This window comes from Tachypleus tridentatus, chromosome 12 (genome assembly GCF_004210375.1).
Source record: "Tachypleus tridentatus isolate NWPU-2018 chromosome 12, ASM421037v1, whole genome shotgun sequence".
NCBI lineage: Eukaryota > Metazoa > Arthropoda > Merostomata > Xiphosura > Limulidae > Tachypleus > Tachypleus tridentatus.
In genome coordinates, this window is record NC_134836.1 from 122,661,293 (window position 1) to 122,682,962 (window position 21,670).

The following is a 21,670-nucleotide window of genomic DNA, read 5'->3' on the forward strand; positions in this document are numbered from 1 at the left end:
TGACAAAACAAACAAAAACTTCAAACCTGTTGTAACGTTATGATAAAACAGAACCAAGACATTAAACCTTTTGTTACTTTATGATAAAACACAACCAAAACATTAAACCTTTTGTTACGTTATGACAAAACAGAACAAAAATATCAAACCTTTTGTTACGTTATGATAAAACAGAACCAAAACATTAAACCTTTTGTTACGTTATGAAAAAACAGAACCAAAACATCAAACCTTTTGTTACGTTAAAACAAAACAGAACCAAAACATCAAACCTATTGTTATGTCATGACAAAACAAACAAAATCTTCAAACCTGTTTTAACGTTATGATAAAACAGAACCAAGACATTAAACCTTTTGTTACGTTATGACAAAACAGAACAAAAATATCAAACCTTTTGTTACGTTATGATAAAACAGAACCAAAACATTAAACCTTTTGTTACGTTATGAAAAAACAGAACCAAAACATCAAACCTTTTGTTACGTTAAGACAAAACAGAACAAAAACATCAAACCTGTTGTTACGTTAAGACAAAACAGAACCAAAACATCAAACCTTTTGTTACGTTATGATAAAACAAACAAAAACTTCAAACCTTTTGTTACGTTATGATAAAACAGAACCAAGACATTAAACCTTTTTTTACGTTATGATAAAACAGAACCAAAACATCAAACCTATTGTTATGTTATGACAAAATAAACAAAAACTTCAAACCTGTTGTAACGTTATGATAAAACAGAACCAAGACATTAAACCTTTTGTTACGTTATGATAAAACAGAACCAAAACATCAAACATATTGTTAGGTGATGACAAAACATACAAAAACATCAAACCTGTTGTAACGTTATGATAAAACAGAACCAAAACATCAAACCTTTTGTTACGTTAAGACAAAACAGAACAAAAACATCAAACCTGTTGTTACGTTAAGACAAAACAGAACCAAAACATCAAACCTTTTGTTACGTTATGATAAAACAAACAAAAACTTCAAACCTTTTGTTACGTTATGATAAAACAGAACCAAGACATTAAACCTTTTTTTACGTTATGATAAAACAGAACCAAAACATCAAACCTATTGTTATGTTATGACAAAATAAACAAAAACTTCAAACCTGTTGTAACGTTATGATAAAACAGAACCAAGACATTAAACCTTTTGTTACGTTATGATAAAACAGAACCAAAACATCAAACATATTGTTAGGTGATGACAAAACATACAAAAACATCAAACCTGTTGTAACGTTATGATAAAACAGAACCAAAACATCAAACCTTTTCTTACGTTATGACAAAACAGAACCAAAACATCAAACCTTTTCTTACGTTATGATAAAATAGAACCAAAACATCAAACCTGTTGTTACGTTAAGACAAAACAGAACCAAAACATCAAACCTATTGTTATGTCATGATAAAACAAACAAAAACTTCAAACCTGTTGTTAGGTTATGACAAAACAGAAGCAAAACATGAAACCTATTGTTATGTCAGGACAAAACAAACAAAAACTTCAAACCTGTTGTAACGTTATGATAAAACAGAACCAAGACATTAAACCTTTTGTTACGTTATGATAAAACAGAACCAAAACATTAAACCTTTTGTTACGTTATGATAAAACAAACAAAAACTTCAAACCTGTTGTAACGTTATGATAAAACAGAACGAAGACATTAAACCTTTTGTTACGTTATGATAAAACAGACCCAGACATTAAAGCTGCTGTTATGTCATGATAAACAGAGCCACGACATTAAAGCTACTGTTATGTCATGATAAAACAGACCAAGACATTAAAGCTGCTGTTATGTCATGATAAAAAGAGCTAAGACATTAAAGCTACTGTTATGTCATGATAAAACAGAACCAAGACATTAAACCTGTTGTTACGTTATGACAAAACAGAACCAAAACATCAAACCTATTGTTATGTCATAACAAAACAAACAAAAACTTCAAACCTGTTGTAACGTTATGATAAAGCAGAACAAAGACATTAAACCTTTTGTTACGTTATGACAAAACAGAACCAAAACATCAAACCTGTTGTTATGTTATGACAAAACAAACAAAAACTTCAAACCTTTTGTTACGTTATGACAAAACAGAACCAAAACATCAAACGTTTTGTTACGTTATAACAAAACAGAACCAAAACATCAAACCTTTTGTTACGTTATGACAAAACAGAACCAAAACATTAAATCTTTTGTTACGTTATGACAAAAGAGAACCAAAACATTAAACCTTTTGTTACGTTATGACAAAACAGAACCAAAACATCAAACCTGTTGTTGCGTTAAGACAAAACAAAACCAAAACATCAAACCTTTTGTTACGTTATGATAAAACAAACAAAAACTTCTAACCTTTTGTTACGTTATGATAAAACAGAACCAAGACATTAAACCTTTTGTTACGTTATGACAAAACAGAACCAAAACATCAAACCTATTGTTATGTCATGACAAAACAAACAAAAACATTAAATCTTTTGTTACGTTATGATAAAGCAGAACCAAGACATTAAACCTTTTGTTACGTTATGACAAAACAGAACCAAAACATCAAACCTGTTGTTATGTCATGACAAAACAAACAAAAACATCAAACCTTTTGTTACGTTATGATAAAACAAACAAAAACTTCAAACCTTTTGTTACGTTATGATAAAACAGAACCAAGACATTAAACCTTTTGTTACGTTATGACAAAACAGAACCAAAACATCAAACCTATTGTTATGTTATGACAAAATAAACAAAAACTTCAAACCTGTTGTAACGTTATGATAAAACAGAACCAAGACATTAAACCTTTTGTTACGTTATGACAAAACAGAACCAAAACATCAAACCTATTGTTATATCATGACAAAACAAACAAAAACTTCAAACCTGTTGTAACGTTATGATAAAACAGAACCAAGACATTAAACCTATTGTTAAGTTATGATAAAACAGAACCAAAATATCAAACCTATTGTTATGTCATGACAAAACAGAACCAGAACATCAAACCTGTTGTTACGTTATGACAAAACAGAACCAAAACATCAAACCTATTGTTATGTCATGACAAAACAAACAAAAACTTCAAACCTGTTGTAACGTTATGATAAAACAGAACCAAGACATTAAACCTTTTGTTACGTTATGATAAAACAGAACCAAAACATTAAATCTTTTGTTACGTTATGACAAAACAGAACCAAAACATCAAACCTTTTGTTACGTTATGATAAAACAAACAAAAACTTCAAACCTTTTGTTACGTTATGATAAAACAGAACCAAGACATTAAACCTTTTGTTACGTTATGACAAAACAGAACCAAAACATCAAACCTATTGTTATGTTATGACAAAATAAACAAAAACTTCAAACCTGTTGTAACTTTATGATAAAACAGAACCAAGACATAAAACCTTTTGTTACGTTATGATAAAACAGACCCAGACATTAAAGCTGCTGTTATGTCATGATAAACAGAGCCACGACATTAAAGCTACTGTTATGTCATGATAAAACCGACCAAGACATTAAAGCTGCTGTTATGTCATGATAAACAGAGCTAAGACATTAAAGCTACTGTTATGTCATGATAAAACAGAACCAAGACATTAAACCTGTTGTTACGTTATGACAAAACAGAACCAAAACATCAAACCTATTGTTATGTCATAACAAAACAAACAAAAACTTCAAACCTGTTGTAACGTTATGATAAAGCAGAACAAAGACATTAAACCTTTTGTTACGTTATGATAAAACAGAACCAAAACATTAAATCTTTTGTTACGTTATGACAAAACAGAACCAAAACATCAAACCTTTTGTTACGTTATGATAAAACAAACAAAAACTTCAAACCTTTTGTTACGTTATGATAAAACAGAACCAAGACATTAAACCTTTTGTTACGTTATGACAAAACAGAACCAAAACATCAAACCTTTTGTTACGTTATGACAAAACAGAACCAAAACATCAAACCTTTTCTTACGTTATGACAAAACAGAACCAAAACATCAAACCTTTTGTTACGTTATGATAAAACAGACCCAGACATTAAAGCTGCTGTTATGTCATGATAAACAGAGCCACGACATTAAAGCTACTGTTATGTCATGATAAAACCGACCAAGACATTAAAGCTGCTGTTATGTCATGATAAACAGAGCTAAGACATTAAAGCTACTGTTATGTCATGATAAAACAGAACCAAGACATTAAACCTGTTGTTACGTTATGACAAAACAGAACCAAAACATCAAACCTATTGTTATGTCATAACAAAACAAACAAAAACTTCAAACCTGTTGTAACGTTATGATAAAGCAGAACAAAGACATTAAACCTTTTGTTACGTTATGACAAAACAGAACCAAAACATCAAACCTGTTGTTATGTCATGACAAAACAAACAAAAACTTCAAACCTTTTGTTACGTTATGACAAAACAGAACCAAAACATCAAACGTTTTGTTACGTTATAACAAAACAGAACCAAAACATCAAACCTTTTGTTACGTTATGACAAAACAGAACCAAAACATTAAATCTTTTGTTACGTTATGACAAAAAAGAGAACCAAAACATTAAACCTTTTGTTACGTTATGACAAAACAGAACCAAAACATCAAACCTGTTGTTGCGTTAAGACAAAACAAAACCAAAACATCAAACCTTTGTTACGTTATGATAAAACAAACAAAAACCTCTAACCTTTTGTTACGTTATGATAAAACAGAACCAAGACATTAAACCTTTTGTTATGTCATGACAAAACAAACAAAAACTTCAAACCTGTTGTTACGTTATGACAAAACAGAACCAAAACATCAAACCTATTGTGATGTCATGACAAAACAAACAAAAACTTCAAACCTGTTGTAACGTTATGATAAAACAAAACCAAGACATTAAACCTTTTGTTACGTTATGATAAAACAGAACCAAAACATTAAATCTTTTGTTACGTTATGACAAAACAGAACCAAAACATCAAACCTTTTGTTACGTTATGATAAAACAAAGAAAAACTTCAAACCTTTTGTTACGTTATGATAAAACAGAACCAAGACATTAAACCTTTTTTTACGTTATGACAAAACAGAACCAAAACATCAAACCTATTGTTATGTTATGACAAAATAAACAAAAACTTCAAACCTGTTGTAACGTTATGATAAAACAGAACCAAGACATTAAACCTTTTGTTACGTTATGATAAAACAGAACCAAAACATCAAACATATTGTTAGGTGATGACAAAACATACAAAAACATCAAACCTGTTGTAACGTTATGATAAAACAGAACCAAAACATCAAACCTTTTCTTACGTTATGACAAAACAGAACCAAAACATCAAACCTTTTCTTACGTTATGACAAAACAGAACCAAAACATTAAACCTTTTGTTACGTTATGATAAAATAGAACCAAAACATCAAACCTGTTGTTACGTTAAGACAAAACAGAACCAAAACATCAAACCTATTGTTATGTCATGACAAAACAAACAAAAACTTCAAACCTGTTGTTACGTTATGACAAAACAGAACCAAAACATCAAACATATTTTTATGTTATGACAAAACAAACAAAAACTTCAAACCTGTTGTAACGTTATGATAAAACAGAACCAAGACTTAAACCTTTTGTTACGTTATGATAAAACAGAACCAAAACATCAAACCTTTTGTTACGTTATGACAACACAGAACCAAAACATCAAACCTTTTCTTACGTTATGACAAAACAGAACCAAAACATCAAACCTTTTCTTACGTTATGATAAAATAGAACCAAAACATCAAACCTGTTGTTACGTTAAGACAAAACAGAACCAAAACATCAAACCTATTGTTATGTCATGATAAAACAAACAAAAACTTCAAACCTGTTGTTAGGTTATGACAAAACAGAAGCAAAACATGAAACCTATTGTTATGTCAGGACAAAACAAACAAAAACTTCAAACCTGTTGTAACGTTATGATAAAACAGAACCAAGACATTAAACCTTTTGTTACGTTATGATAAAACAGAACCAAAACATTAAACCTTTTGTTACGTTATGATAAAACAAACAAAAACTTCAAACCTGTTGTAACGTTATGATAAAACAGAACGAAGACATTAAACCTTTTGTTACGTTATGATAAAACAGACCCAGACATTAAAGCTGCTGTTATGTCATGATAAACAGAGCCACGACATTAAAGCTACTGTTATGTCATGATAAAACCGACCAAGACATTAAAGCTGCTGTTATGTCATGATAAAAGAACTAAGACATTAAAGCTACTGTTATGTCATGATAAAACAGAACCAAGACATTAAACCTGTTGTTACGTTATGACAAAACAGAACCAAAACATCAAACCTATTGTTATGTCATAACAAAACAAACAAAACTTCAAACCTGTTGTAACGTTATGATAAAACAGAACAAAGACATTAAACCTTTTGTTACGTTATGACAAAACAGAACCAAAACATCAAACCTGTTGTTATGTCATGACAAAACAAACAAAAACTTCAAACCTTTTGTTACGTTATGACAAAACAGAACCAAAACATCAAACGTTTTGTTACGTTATAACAAAACAGAACCAAAACATCAAACCTTTTGTTACGTTATGACAAAACAGAACCAAAACATTAAATCTTTTGTTACGTTATGACAAAAGAGAACCAAAACATTAAACCTTTTGTTACGTTATGACAAAACAGAACCAAAACATCAAACCTGTTGTTGCGTTAAGACAAAACAAAACCAAAACATCAAACCTTTTGTTACGTTATGATAAAACAAACAAAAACTTCAAACCTTTTGTTACGTTATGATAAAACAGAACCAAGACATTAAACCTTTTGTTACGTTATGACAAAACAGAACCAAAACATCAAACCTATTGTTATGTCATGACAAAACAAACAAAAACATTAAATCTTTTGTTACGTTATGATAAAGCAGAACCAAGACATTAAACCTTTTGTTACGTTATGACAAAACAGAACCAAAACATCAAACCTGTTGTTATGTCATGACAAAACAAACAAAAACATCAAACCTTTTGTTACGTTATGATAAAACAAACAAAAACTTCAAACCTTTTGTTACGTTATGATAAAACAGAACCAAGACATTAAACCTTTTGTTACGTTATGACAAAACAGAACCAAAACATCTAACCTATTGTTATGTTATGACAAAATAAACAAAAACTTCAAACCTGTTGTAACGTTATGATAAAACAGAACCAAGACATTAAACCTTTTGTTACGTTATGACAAAATAGAACCAAAACATCAAACCTATTGTTATATCATGACAAAACAAACAAAAACTTCAAACCTGTTGTAACGTTATGATAAAACAGAACCAAGACATTAAACCTATTGTTAAGTTATGATAAAACAGAACCAAAATATCAAACCTATTGTTATGTCATGACAAAACAGAACCAAAACATCAAACCTGTTGTTACATTATGACAAAACAGAACCAAAACATCAAACCTATTGTTATGTCATGACAAAACAAACAAAAACTTCAAACCTGTTGTAACGTTATGATAAAACAGAACCAAGACATTAAACCTTTTGTTACGTTATGATAAAACAGAACCAAAACATTAAATCTTTTGTTACGTTATGACAAAACAGAACCAAAACATCAAACCTTTTGTTACGTTATGATAAAACAAACAAAAACTTCAAACCTTTTGTTACGTTATGATAAAACAGAACCAAGACATTAAACCTTTTGTTACGTTATGACAAAACAGAACCAAAACATCAAACCTATTGTTATGTTATGACAAAATAAACAAAAACTTCAAAACTGTTGTAACTTTATGATAAAACAGAACCAAGACATAAAACCTTTTGTTACGTTATGATAAAACAGAACCAAAACATCAAACATATTATTATGTTATGACAAAACAAACAAAAACTTCAAACCTGTTGTAACGTTATGATAAAACAGAACCAAGACATTAAACCTTTTGTTACGTTATGATAAAACAGAACCAAAACATCAAACCTTTTGTTACGTTATGACAAAACAGAACCAAAACATCAAACCTTTTCTTACGTTATGACAAAACAGAACCAAAACATCAAACCTTTTCTTACGTTATGACAAAACAGAACCAAAACATTAAACCTTTTGTTACGTTAAGACAAAACAGAACCAAAACATCAAACCTATTGTTATGTCATGACAAAACAAACAAAAACTTCAAACCTGTTGTTACGTTATGAAAAACAGAAGCAAAACATCAAACATATTGTTATGTTATGACAAAACAAACAAAAACTTCAAACCTGTTGTAACGTTATGATAAAACAGAACCAAAACATCAAACCTTTTCTTACGTTATGACAAAACAGAACCAAAACATCAAACCTTTTCTTACGTTATGATAAAACAGAACGAAGACATTAAACCTTTTGTTACGTTATGATAAAACAGACCCAGACATTAAAGCTGCTGTTATGTCATGATAAACAGAGCCAAGACATTAAAGCTACAGTTATGTCATGATAAAACAGACCAAGACATTAAAGCTGCTGTTATGTCATGATAAACAGAGCTAAGACATTAAAGCTACTGTTATGTCATGATAAAACAGAACCAAGACATTAAACCTGTTGTTACGTTATGACAAAACAGAACCAAAACATCAAACCTATTGTTATGTCATAACAAAACAAACAAAAACTTCAAACCTGTTGTAACGTTATGATAAAGCAGAACCAAGACATTAAACCTTTTGTTACGTTATGACAAAACAGTACCAAAACATCAAACCTGTTGTTACGTTATGACAAAACAGAACCAATACATTAAATCTTTTGTTACGTTATGACAAAACAGAACCAAAACATTAAACCTTTTGTTACGTTATGACAAAACAGAACCAAAACATCAAACCTGTTGTTGCGTTAAGACAAAACAAAACTAAAACATCAAACCTTTTGTTACGTTATGATAAAACAAACAAAAACTTCAAACCTTTTGTTACGTTATGATAAAACAGAACCAAGACATTAAGCCTTTTGTTACGTTATGACAAAACAGAACCAAAACATCAAACCTATTGTTATGTCATGACAAAACAAAGAAAAACTTCAAACCTGTTGTAACGTTATGGGAAAACAGAACCAAGACATTAAACCTTTTGTTACGTTATGATAAAACAGAACCAAAATATCAAACCTATTGTTATGTCATGACAAAACAAACAAAAACTTCAAACCTGTTGTTACGTTATGACAAAACAGAAGCAAAACATCAAACCTATTGTTATGTCATGACAAAATAAACAAAAACTTGAAACCTGTTGTAACGTTATGATAAAACAGAACCAAGACATTAAACCTTTTGTTACGTTATGATAAAACAGAACCAAAACATTAAACCTTTTGTTACGTTATGACAAAACAGAACCAAAACATCAAACCTATTGTTACGTTAAGACAAAACAAACAAAAACTTCAAACCTTTTGTTACGTTATGACAAAACAGAACCAAAACATCAAACCTTTTGTTACGTTATGACAAAACAGAACCAAAACATCAAACCTTTTCTTACGTTATGACAAAACAGAACCAAAACATTAAACCTTTTGTTACGTTATGACAAAACAGAACCAAAACATCAAACCTGTTGTTACGTTAAGACAAAACAGAACCAAAACATCAAACCTGTTGTTACGTTAAGACAAAACAGAACCAAAACATCAAACCTATTGTTATGTCATGACAAGACAAACAAAACTTCAAACCTGTGGTAACGTTATGATAAAACAGAACCAAGAATTAAACCTTTGTTACGTTATGATAAAACAGACCAAGACATTAAAGCTGCTGTTATGTCATGATAAACAGAGTCAAGACATTAAAGCTACTGTTATGTCACGGTAAACAGAACCAAGACATTAAAGCTACTGTTATGTCACGATAAACAGAGCCAAGACATTAAAGCCACTGTTATGTCATGATAAAGAGAGCCACCAATATATCAAACTTCTCATTTAGTGTACGATAAAAGCAGAAATAACCCATTATATTGTTACGTTATGATAATATGCCTTTTAATTTTTAGTTTTGCCTTTTGTAGCAGTAAATCTGGACAGAACTGACCAAATAGTGGTCATACTTTGTGTAAAACTCATATACGGATTGTTTATTATGTTGAACATATTACTGAATGCCGATAAGAAATATCAGAGTTCCTCGAATGTCGACCACTACACCTGCACGTATTTCTTTATGACTCTTACATGTGTTAGATCTGCATAACGTGTAACAACATGAATATTTATGAATGATACGGGAACGTTCAATGTTGTGTGTTTAATTAAAGAAGTTTGAAAACAGTTCTCTAATTAATATGGGGATAATTTCTTCTTTATTTAAAATTTTATTCACAGGATATGGTGAAATATTTGGTACATTTTGAATGGGGTTGTTGACTTTCACAGGATATGGTGATATATTTGGTACAAGTTGAATGGGGTTGTTGACTTTCACAGGATATTGTGAAATATTTGGTACATTTTGAATGGGGTTGTTGACTTTCACAGCACATGGTGAAATATTTGATACATTTTGAATGGAGTTGTTGACTTTCACAGCACATGGTGAAATATTTGGTACAAGTTGAACTGGGTTGTTGACTCTCACAGGATATGGTGAAATATTTGGTACATTTTGAATGGGGTTGTTGACTTTCACAGTACACGGTGAAATATTTGGTACAAGTTGAATGGGGTTGTTGACTCTCACAGGATATGGTGAAATATTTGGTACATTTTGAATGGAGTTGTTGACTTTCACAGCACATGGTGAAATATTTGATACATTTTCAATGGAGTTGTTGACTTTCACAGGATATGGTGAAATATTTGGTACAAGTTGAGCGGGGCTGTTGACTTTCACAGGATATGGTGAAATATTTGGTACATTTTGAATGGAGTTGTTGACTTTCACAGGAAATGGTGAAATATTTGGTACAAGTTGAACGGGGTTGTTGACTTTCACAGGACATGGTGAAATATTTGGTACATTTTGAATGGAGTTGTTGACTTTCACAGCACATGGTGAAATATTTGGTATATTTTGAATGGAGTTGTTGACTTTCACAGTACATGGTGAAATATTTGGTACAAGTTGAACTGGGTTGTTGACTCTCACAGGACATGGTGAAATATTTGGTACAAGTTGAATGGAGTTGTTGACTTTCACAGCACATGGTGAAATATTTGGTACATTTTGAATGGGGTTGTTGACTTTCACAGGATATCGTGAAATATTTGGTACAAGTTGAAAGGGGTTGTTGACTTTCACAGGACATGGTGAAATATTTGGTACATTTTGAATGGAGTTGTTGACTTTCACAGTACATGGTGAAATATTTGGTACAAGTTGAACTGGGTTGTTGACTCTCACAGGACATGGTGAAATATTTGGTACATTTTGAATGGAGTTGTTGACTTTCACAGGATATGAAAGTAACATTAAACCTTTTGTTACGTTATGATAAAATAGAACCAAAACATCAAACCTGTTGTTACGTTAAGACAAAACAGAACCAAAACATCAAACCTATTGTTATGTCATGACAAAACAAACAAAAACTTCAAACCTGTTGTTACGTTATGACAAAACAGAACCAAAACATCAAACATATTTTTATGTTATGACAAAACAAACAAAAACTTCAAACCTGTTGTAACGTTATGATAAAACAGAACCAAGACTTAAACCTTTTGTTACGTTATGATAAAACAGAACCAAAACATCAAACCTTTTGTTACGTTATGACAACACAGAACCAAAACATCAAACCTTTTCTTACGTTATGACAAAACAGAACCAAAACATCAAACCTTTTCTTACGTTATGATAAAATAGAACCAAAACATCAAACCTGTTGTTACGTTAAGACAAAACAGAACCAAAACATCAAACCTATTGTTATGTCATGATAAAACAAAACAAAACTTCAAACCTGTTGTTAGGTTATGACAAAACAGAAGCAAAACATGAAACCTATTGTTATGTCAGGACAAAACAAACAAAAACTTCAAACCTGTTGTAACGTTATGATAAAACAGAACCAAGACATTAAACCTTTTGTTACGTTATGATAAAACAGAACCAAAACATTAAACCTTTTGTTACGTTATGATAAAACAAACAAAAACTTCAAACCTGTTGTAACGTTATGATAAAACAGAACGAAGACATTAAACCTTTTGTTACGTTATGATAAAACAGACCCAGACATTAAAGCTGCTGTTATGTCATGATAAACAGAGCCACGACATTAAAGCTACTGTTATGTCATGATAAAACCGACCAAGACATTAAAGCTGCTGTTATGTCATGATAAACAGAGCTAAGACATTAAAGCTACTGTTATGTCATGATAAAACAGAACCAAGACATTAAACCTGTTGTTACGTTATGACAAAACAGAACCAAAACATCAAACCTATTGTTATGTCATAACAAAACAAACAAAAACTTCAAACCTGTTGTAACGTTATGATAAAGCAGAACAAAGACATTAAACCTTTTGTTACGTTATGACAAAACAGAACCAAAACATCAAACCTGTTGTTATGTCATGACAAAACAAACAAAAACTTCAAACCTTTTGTTACGTTATGACAAAACAGAACCAAAACATCAAACGTTTTGTTACGTTATAACAAAACAGAACCAAAACATCAAACCTTTTGTTACGTTATGACAAAACAGAACCAAAACATTAAATCTTTTGTTACGTTATGACAAAACAGAACCAAAACATTAAACCTTTTGTTACGTTATGACAAAACAGAACCAAAACATCAAACCTGTTGTTGCGTTAAGACAAAACAAAACCAAAACATCAAACCTTTTGCTACGTTATGATAAAACAAACAAAACTTCTAACCTTTGTTACGTTATGATAAAACAGAACCAAGACATTAAACCTTTTGTTACGTTATGACAAAACAGAACCAAAACATCAAACCTATTGTTATGTCATGACAAAACAAACAAAAACTTCAAACCTGTTGTAACGTTATGAGAAAACAGAACCAAGACATTAAACCTTTTGTTACGTTATGACAAAACAGAAACAAAACATCAAACCTTTTGTTACGTTATGATAAAACAAACAAAAACTTCAAACCTTTTGTTACGTTATGATAAAACAGAACCAAGACATTAAACCTTTTGTTACGTTATGACAAAACAGAACCAAAACATCAAACCTATTGTCATGTTATGACAAAATAAACAAAAACTTCAAACCTGTTGTAACGTTATGATAAAACAGAACCAAGACATTAAAACTTTTGTTACGTTATGATAAAACAGAACCAAAACATCAAACATATCGTTATGTTATGACAAAACAAACAAAAACTTCAAACCTGTTGTAACGTTATGATAAAACAGAACCAAGACATTAAACCTTTTGTTACGTTATGATAAAACAGAACCAAAACATCAAACCTTTTGTTACGTTATGACAAAACAGAACCAAAACATCAAACCTTTTCTTACGTTATGACAAAACAGATCCAAAAATCAAACCCTTTCTTACGTTATGACAAAACAGAACCAAAACATTAAACCTTTGTTATGTTATGATAAAATAGAACCAAAACATCAAACCTATTGTTATGTCATGACAAAACAAACAAAAACTTCAAACCTGTTGTTACGTTATGACAAAACAGAAGCAAAACATCAAACATATTTTTATGTTATGACAAAACAAACAAAAACTTCAAACCTGTTGTAACGTTATGAGAAAACAGAATCAAGACTTAAACCTTTTGTTACGTTAGGATAAAACCAAACCAAAACATCAAATCTTTTGTTACGTTATGACATCACAGAACCAAAACATCAAACCTTTTCTTACGTTATGACAAAACAGAACCAAAACATCAAACCTTTTCTTACGTTATGACAAAACAGAACCAAAACATCAAACCTTTTCTTACGTTATGATAAAATAGAACCAAAACATCAAACCTGTTGTTACGTTAAGACAAAACAGAACCAAAACATCATACCTATTGTTATGTCATGACAAAACAAACAAAAACTTCAAACCTGTTGTTACGTTATGACAAAACAGAAGCAAAACATCAAACCTATTGTTATGTCATGACAAAACAAACAAAAACTTGAAACCTGTTGTAACGTTATGATAAAACAGAACCAAGACATTAAACCTTTTGTTACGTTATGATAAAACAGAACCAAAACATTAAACCTTTTGTTACGTTATGACAAAACAGAACCAAAACATCAAACCTATTGTTACGTTAAGACAAAACAAACAAAAACTTCAAACCTTTTGTTACGTTATGACAAAACAGAACCAAAACATCAAACCTTTTGTTACGTTATGACAAAACAGAACCAAAACATCAAACCTTTTCTTACGTTATGACAAAACAGAACCAAAACATTAAACCTTTTGTTACGTTATGACAAAACAGAACCAAAACATCAAACCTGTTGTTACGTTAAGACAAAACAGAACCAAAACATCAAACCTGTTGTTACGTTAAGACAAAACAGAACCAAAACATCAAACCTATTGTTATGTCATGACAAGACAAACAAAAACTTCAAACCTGTGGTAACGTTATGATAAAACAGAACCAAGAATTAAACCTTTTGTTACGTTATGATAAAACAGACCAAGACATTAAAGCTGCTGTTATGTCATGATAAACAGAGTCAAGACATTAAAGCTACTGTTATGTCACGGTAAACAGAGCCAAGACATTAAAGCTACTGTTATGTCACGATAAACAGAGCCAAGACATTAAAGCCACTGTTATGTCATGATAAAGAGAGCCACCAATATATCAAACTTCTCATTTAGTGTACGATAAAAAGCGAAATAACCCATTATATTGTTACGTTATGATAATATGCCTTTTAATTTTAGTTTTGCCTTTTGTAGCAGTAAATCTGGACAGAACTGACCAAATAGTGGTCATACTTTGTGTAAAACTCATATACGGATTGTTTATTATGTTGAACATATTACTGAATGCCGATAAGAAATATCAGAGTTCCTCGAATGTCGACCACTACACCTGCACGTATTTCTTTATGACTCTTACATGTGTTAGATCTGCATAACGTGTAACAACATGAATATTTATGAATGATACGGGAACGTTCAATGTTGTGTGTTTAATTAAAGAAGTTTGAAAACAGTTCTCTAATTAATATGGGGATAATTTCTTCTTTATTTAAAATTTTATTCACAGGATATGGTGAAATATTTGGTACATTTTGAATGGGGTTGTTGACTTTCACAGGATATGGTGATATATTTGGTACAAGTTGAATGGGGTTGTTGACTTTCACAGGATATTGTGAAATATTTGGTACATTTTGAATGGGGTTGTTGACTTTCACAGCACATGGTGAAATATTTGATACATTTTGAATGGAGTTGTTGACTTTCACAGCACATGGTGAAATATTTGGTACAAGTTGAACTGGGTTGTTGACTCTCACAGGATATGGTGAAATATTTGGTACATTTTGAATGGGGTTGTTGACTTTCACAGTACACGGTGAAATATTTGGTACAAGTTGAACGGGGTTGTTGACTCTCACAGGATATGGGGAAATATTTGGTACATTTTGAATGGAGTTGTTGACTTTCACAGCACATGGTGAAATATTTGATACATTTTCAATGGAGTTGTTGACTTTCACAGGATATGGTGAAATATTTGGTACAAGTTGAGCGGGGCTGTTGACTTTCACAGGATATGGTGAAATATTTGGTACATTTTGAATGGAGTTGTTGACTTTCACAGTACATGGTGAAATAGTTGGTACAAGTTGAACTGGGTTGTTGACTCCCACAGGATATGGTGAAATATTTGGTACATTTTGAATGGAGTTGTTGACTTTCACAGCACATGGTGAAATATTTGGTACAAGTTGAACTGGGTTGTTGACTCTCACAGGATATGGTGAAATATTTGGTACATTTTGAATGGAGTTGTTGACTTTCACAGCACATGGTGAAATATTTGGTACATTTTGAATGGGGTTGTTGACTTTCACAGAACATGGAGAAATATTTGGTACATTTTGAACGTGGTTGTTGACTTTCACAGGATATGGTGAAATATTTGGTACATTTTTAATGGAGTTGTTGACTTTCACAAAATATGGTGATATATTTGGTACATTTTGAATGAGGTTGTTGACTTTCACAGGATATGGTGAAATATTTGGCACAAGTTGAATGGAGTTGTTGACGTTCACAGGATATGGTGAAATATTTGGTACAAGTTGAACGGGGTTGTTGACTTTCACAGGATATGGTGAAATATTTGGTACATTTTGAATGGAGTTGTTGACTTTCACAGGATATGGTGAAATATTTGGTACATTTTGAATGGAGTTGTTGACTTTCACAGGATATGGTGATATATTTGGTACATTTTGAAGGGGGTTGTTGACTTTCACAGTACATGGTGAAATATTTGGTACAAGTTGAACGGGGTTGTTGACTCTCACAGGATATGGTGAAATATTTGGTACATTTTGAATGGAGTTGTTGACTTTCACAGAACATGGTGAAATATTTGGTACATTTTGAATGGAGTTGTTGACTTTCACAGGATATGGTGATATATTTGGTACATTTTGAAGGGGGTTGTTGACGTTCACAGGACATGGTGAAATATTTGGTACATTTTGAACAGGGTTGTTGACTTTCACAGGATATGGTGAAATATTTGGTACATGTTGAATGGAGTTGTTGACTTTCACAGGATATGGTGAAATATTTGGTACAAGTTGAACGGGGTTGTTGACTTTCACAGGATATGGTGAAATATTTGATACATTTTGAATGGAGTTGTTGACTTTCACAGGATATGGTGATATATTTGGTACATTTTGAATGGGGTTGTTGACTTTCACAGGATATGGTGATATATTTGGTACATTTTGAACGGGGTTGTTGACTTTCACAGGACATGGTGAAATATTTGGTACATTTTGAATGGGGTTGTTGACTTTTACAGGATATGGTGAAATATTTGGTACATTTTGAATGGGGTTGTTGACTTTCACAGGATATGGTGATATATTTGGTACATTTTGAATGGGGTTGTTGACTTTCACAGGACATGGTGATATATTTGGTACATTTTGAACGGGGTTGTTGACTTTCACAGGACATGGTGAAATATTTGGTACATTTTGAATGGGGTTGTTGACTTTCACAGGACATGATGAAATATTTGGTACAAGTTGAACGGGGTTGTTGACTTTCACAGGATATGGGGAATATTTTATACAAGTTGAACGGGGTTGTTGACTTTCACAGGATATGGTGAAATATTTTATACAAGTTGAACGGAGTTATGTTATGATAAACAGATCCACGATATCAAATTTACTGTTTCCTCATGATAAACAGATCCAAGATATTAAAGCTACTGTTACTTTATGATAAACAGTGAATAAATTAAGTATATCTTTAAGAGTACAATAAAACAAAGCCATCATGACCTAATAATAGGTTTGATGTTTTAGTTTTTGTTTTATCATACGGTATGAATATATTGAATTTATTGTATTCTGAAAATTATAAATTAAATAAAAACTTTCCTTACATACACCACTATTCCAACAATGACCTTTGCCCTGATCATTTACAATCTCTTATATTTCATCAAAGTTTGGAGATAAAGAAATACTTGAGACTTGGTTTTATTAGGTGTAAATTCTTTTCAATATGAAATTTCTGGAATTTCACTAGTGTTTGGATTAAAACTGTTTTAGAGTTTAGATCTCCAAAATTCAGGATTCATCTTTGTTTATGATTCTTTAGGGTTAAAAGTTTCTTACGCATATAAGCTTCCTACAAGGTCAAGCTACGATATCGCTCGTATTTACGTTATGTAGTTTAGAGAATGCTCTCTTTTTAAACTGGGAATTATTTTTAAAAAATGAGAAACTGAATTTATGATTAAAGGTTTTTGTTGTTAATTTATATCGAACAAAACAATATTGTAATTTCATTGTTCTTCCAGTATTTTGTGTAAATATAAATCTCAACTACATATTTTGCAGTTCCTAAAGATTATACTCAAGATGATGAGCATAGATGGCAGCACTTTCATGTAATTTGCCGTGGGTTGTAAATACTTAATAAGATAACTTTTGTTTGTTTATTCGATTATTAAAACAAAGCCACCATAGTGGGCTATACTCCTTGTCCACCACTGGATTTTTGCATGTAAGTCAGTAAACATACCACTGACCAACTGGATGACCATTCATATAATAAAGTAAGGTTTGTTTCACATTTAAGATCGAAAGCTGTGGTTTCCATTATTGTCTTTTTTTTTTATGCCTTTCACATATATATTGACTTGTGGAACCACAGTGAAGAAACCAAACATACGTTAGAAAATCTACTATTCTTCCAGTCACATAAAAGTATTAATAATGAGAGATACGTTTGCTTATTAAAATAATTTATGAAAGCACAGCGTGAACTAAAACATACGTTACATTATAATCTCTGTATACACAAATCTTATATATACAACAGCGTTAAATATTTCAGTTCTTAGCTCTAGGAAAATAAACCAGGTTATCTTAAAGGAATGCAGAAAGAACAATCAAAAGTTTAAAGGTTTCCTCTTATGGATTAGCTCATTGGTGTGCTGTGTACACAAGTAAATCGAAGATTTATAGTTAACGACTCCCTTGCGGCAAAAGGCCTCCGTATTATTGTCCAGTGGATGATTTTCGTAAAGAAATAAGGAAACTCTAAGCCTTAAATTCACAGTTTTGTTTCGTGTTTTTGCACGCTCATCTGGCTTGCTACCAAGTGATTTAATATAGTATTGTTGAAAATAATAGCGTCTGTCAAAATAAAGTGGAAACCATTTTTATCCTGAATAAAACTGCCTCTGACAGCAAAACCTGGAGAGGTCTGGAAAAATCTGATTCCCGGGAAAAGTTTAAAATTTAGCATAAAAAGTATGAAAGCTGGATGAATCTAGCAGAAACGTTTTTCACGTTTTTCTGAGAGACGGGACTTTCATTTGCAAACTTGATGAAAAATGAATATTTGTTCTACAACAGGTTTGATTCATCTTTAAGAGTACTGTTAGAGTAATTGTAAAATCAACCTGTATTTAAATATAATCAGTAAGCTAGGACTGTTCCAAAGTGAGCTAGGACTGATCCAAAGTGAGCTAGGAATGATCCGAAGTGAGCTAGGACTGATCCAAAGTGAGCTACGACTGATCTAAAGTGAGCTACGACTGATCCAAAGTGAGCTAGGACTGATCCAAAGTGAGCTAGGACTGATCCAAAGTGAGCTACGACTGATCTAAAGTGAGCTACGACTGATCCAAAGTGAGCTACGACTGATCCAAAGTGTATCTTCCAAAGAAATTATAAAACATGTGACTTATTTGAAATCATTAATTTTAATGAAACAGAGTGGCACGACAGTAAGTGTTGAAGCAGAATAGTGTGTGTTCGTTTGTTTTGGTATTAATAACAAAGCTACACAATAGGCTATCGGTGTTCTACCCACCACGGGTATCGAAATCCGGTTTCTAGTGATGCGAGTCCGCATACATACCGCTGTGCCACTGAAGAGTGGACAACAGGATGTGTTGAAATGCAACAGTAAGTGTTAGAACAGTATGTGTTGAAATATAGTAATATGTGTTGAAATGTGGATTCTTTAAATGTCTTTCTAAGTGCGTGCGTGTGTGTTTTCTCACAGCTATCCGCTGATCCCACCGAGGGGAATTGAGCCCCTGATTTTAGCATTGTAAATCCATAGACTTACCATTAAACAGCGAGAGACACCTCTCTCAGAATTGTTTGTTTTATTTTCAGGAAAACCTAAGCTAACCTTTATGTTTTACAAATTATTTAAAATATAATAACGTTTGTAAAGAAATACAGTGTCATGCGTGATCTTATGATTATTCTGCACAGGCTGTGAGTGAATTTATAGTTCAAATCTCTCTCCAGCAAAATGGTGCTCCACATTTTCTGGCCATCAATGAGATATACAAGTGACAGTCAAATTTACATATCTCAACAGAGAAGGGTAAACCAGGAGTTGGTGTTCTTGACTAGTTGCAATTTCCCTACCGCCCCTCAGTGTCACAATAAATTTACACCGATAGAAACTGGGTTTCGATATCCGTGGAGGGCAGAACACAACCCATTGTGCAGCTTTGTGCTTAACTACAGACAAATAATTCTATCCCATTATTTGACAATTAGAGTTTATTACACGTAAATATCTCTTGTGAAGCTCTACACGAGAATTCTGAATAAAGAAACATTGAGAAATGAACTGAAACACCAAGTGAAACTTAAACTAAAAGAAGTTTAACTATATGCCATCATTTTGTAACAATATTTATGATTCTGACATTCTAATAATACGTCATTGGATCAATGAAACTCAAACTAAAAGAAGTTTAACTATATGTCATCATTTTGTAACAATATTTATGATTCTGACATTCTAATAATACGTCATTAGCTCAATGAAACTCAGATTAAAAGAAGTTTAACTATATGTCATCATTTTGTAACAATATTTATGATTCTCACATTCTAATAATACGTCATTAGATCAATGAAACCTAAACTAAAAGAAGTTTAACTATATGTCATCATTTTGTAACAATATTTATGATTCTCACATTCTAATAATACGTCATTAGATCAATGAAACCTAAACTAAAGAAGTTTAACTATATGTCATCATTTTATAACGATATTTATGATTCTGACATTCTAATAATACGTCATTAGATCAATGAAACCTAAACTAAAAGAAGTTTAACTATATGTCATCATTTTGTAACAATATTTATGATTCTCACATTCTAATAATACGTCATTAGATCAATGAAACTCAAACTAAAAGAAGTTTAACTATATGTCATCATTTTATAACGATATTTATGATTCTGACATTCTAATAATACGTCATTAGATCAATGAAACCTAAACTAAAAGAAGTTTAACTATATGTCATCATTTTATAACGATATTTATGATTCTCACATTCTAATAATACGTCATTTGATCAATGAAACCTAAACTAAAAGAAGTTTAACTATATGTCATCATTTTGTAACAATATTTATGATTCTCACATTCTAATAATACGTCATTAGATCAATGAAACTCAATCTAAAAGAAATTTAACTATATGTCATCATTTTGTAACAATATTTATGATTCTCACATTCTAATAATACGTCATTAGATCAATAAAACTCAAACTAAAAGAAGTTTAACTATATGTCTTCATTTTGTAACAATATTTATGATTCTCACATTCTAATAATACGTCATTAGATCAATGAAACTCAAACTAAAAGAAGTTTAACTATATGTCATCATTTTGTAACAATATTTATGATTCTCACATTCTAATAATACGTCATTAGATCAATGAAACCTAAACTAAAAGAAGTTTAACTATATGTCATCATTTTGTAACAATATTTATGATTCTCACATTCTAATAATACGTCATTAGATCAATGAAACCTAAACTAAAA

The 21,670-nt window shown here is 31.3% G+C and overlaps 1 protein-coding gene across 17 annotated transcripts in view; it reads right to left on the minus strand.

Annotated features, from left to right (window-relative positions):
* LOC143234563 (papilin-like) overlaps positions 1–21,670 on the minus strand; it is a 196,160-nt gene that overhangs the window by 160,855 nt on the left and 13,635 nt on the right. The window lies entirely within an intron of this gene.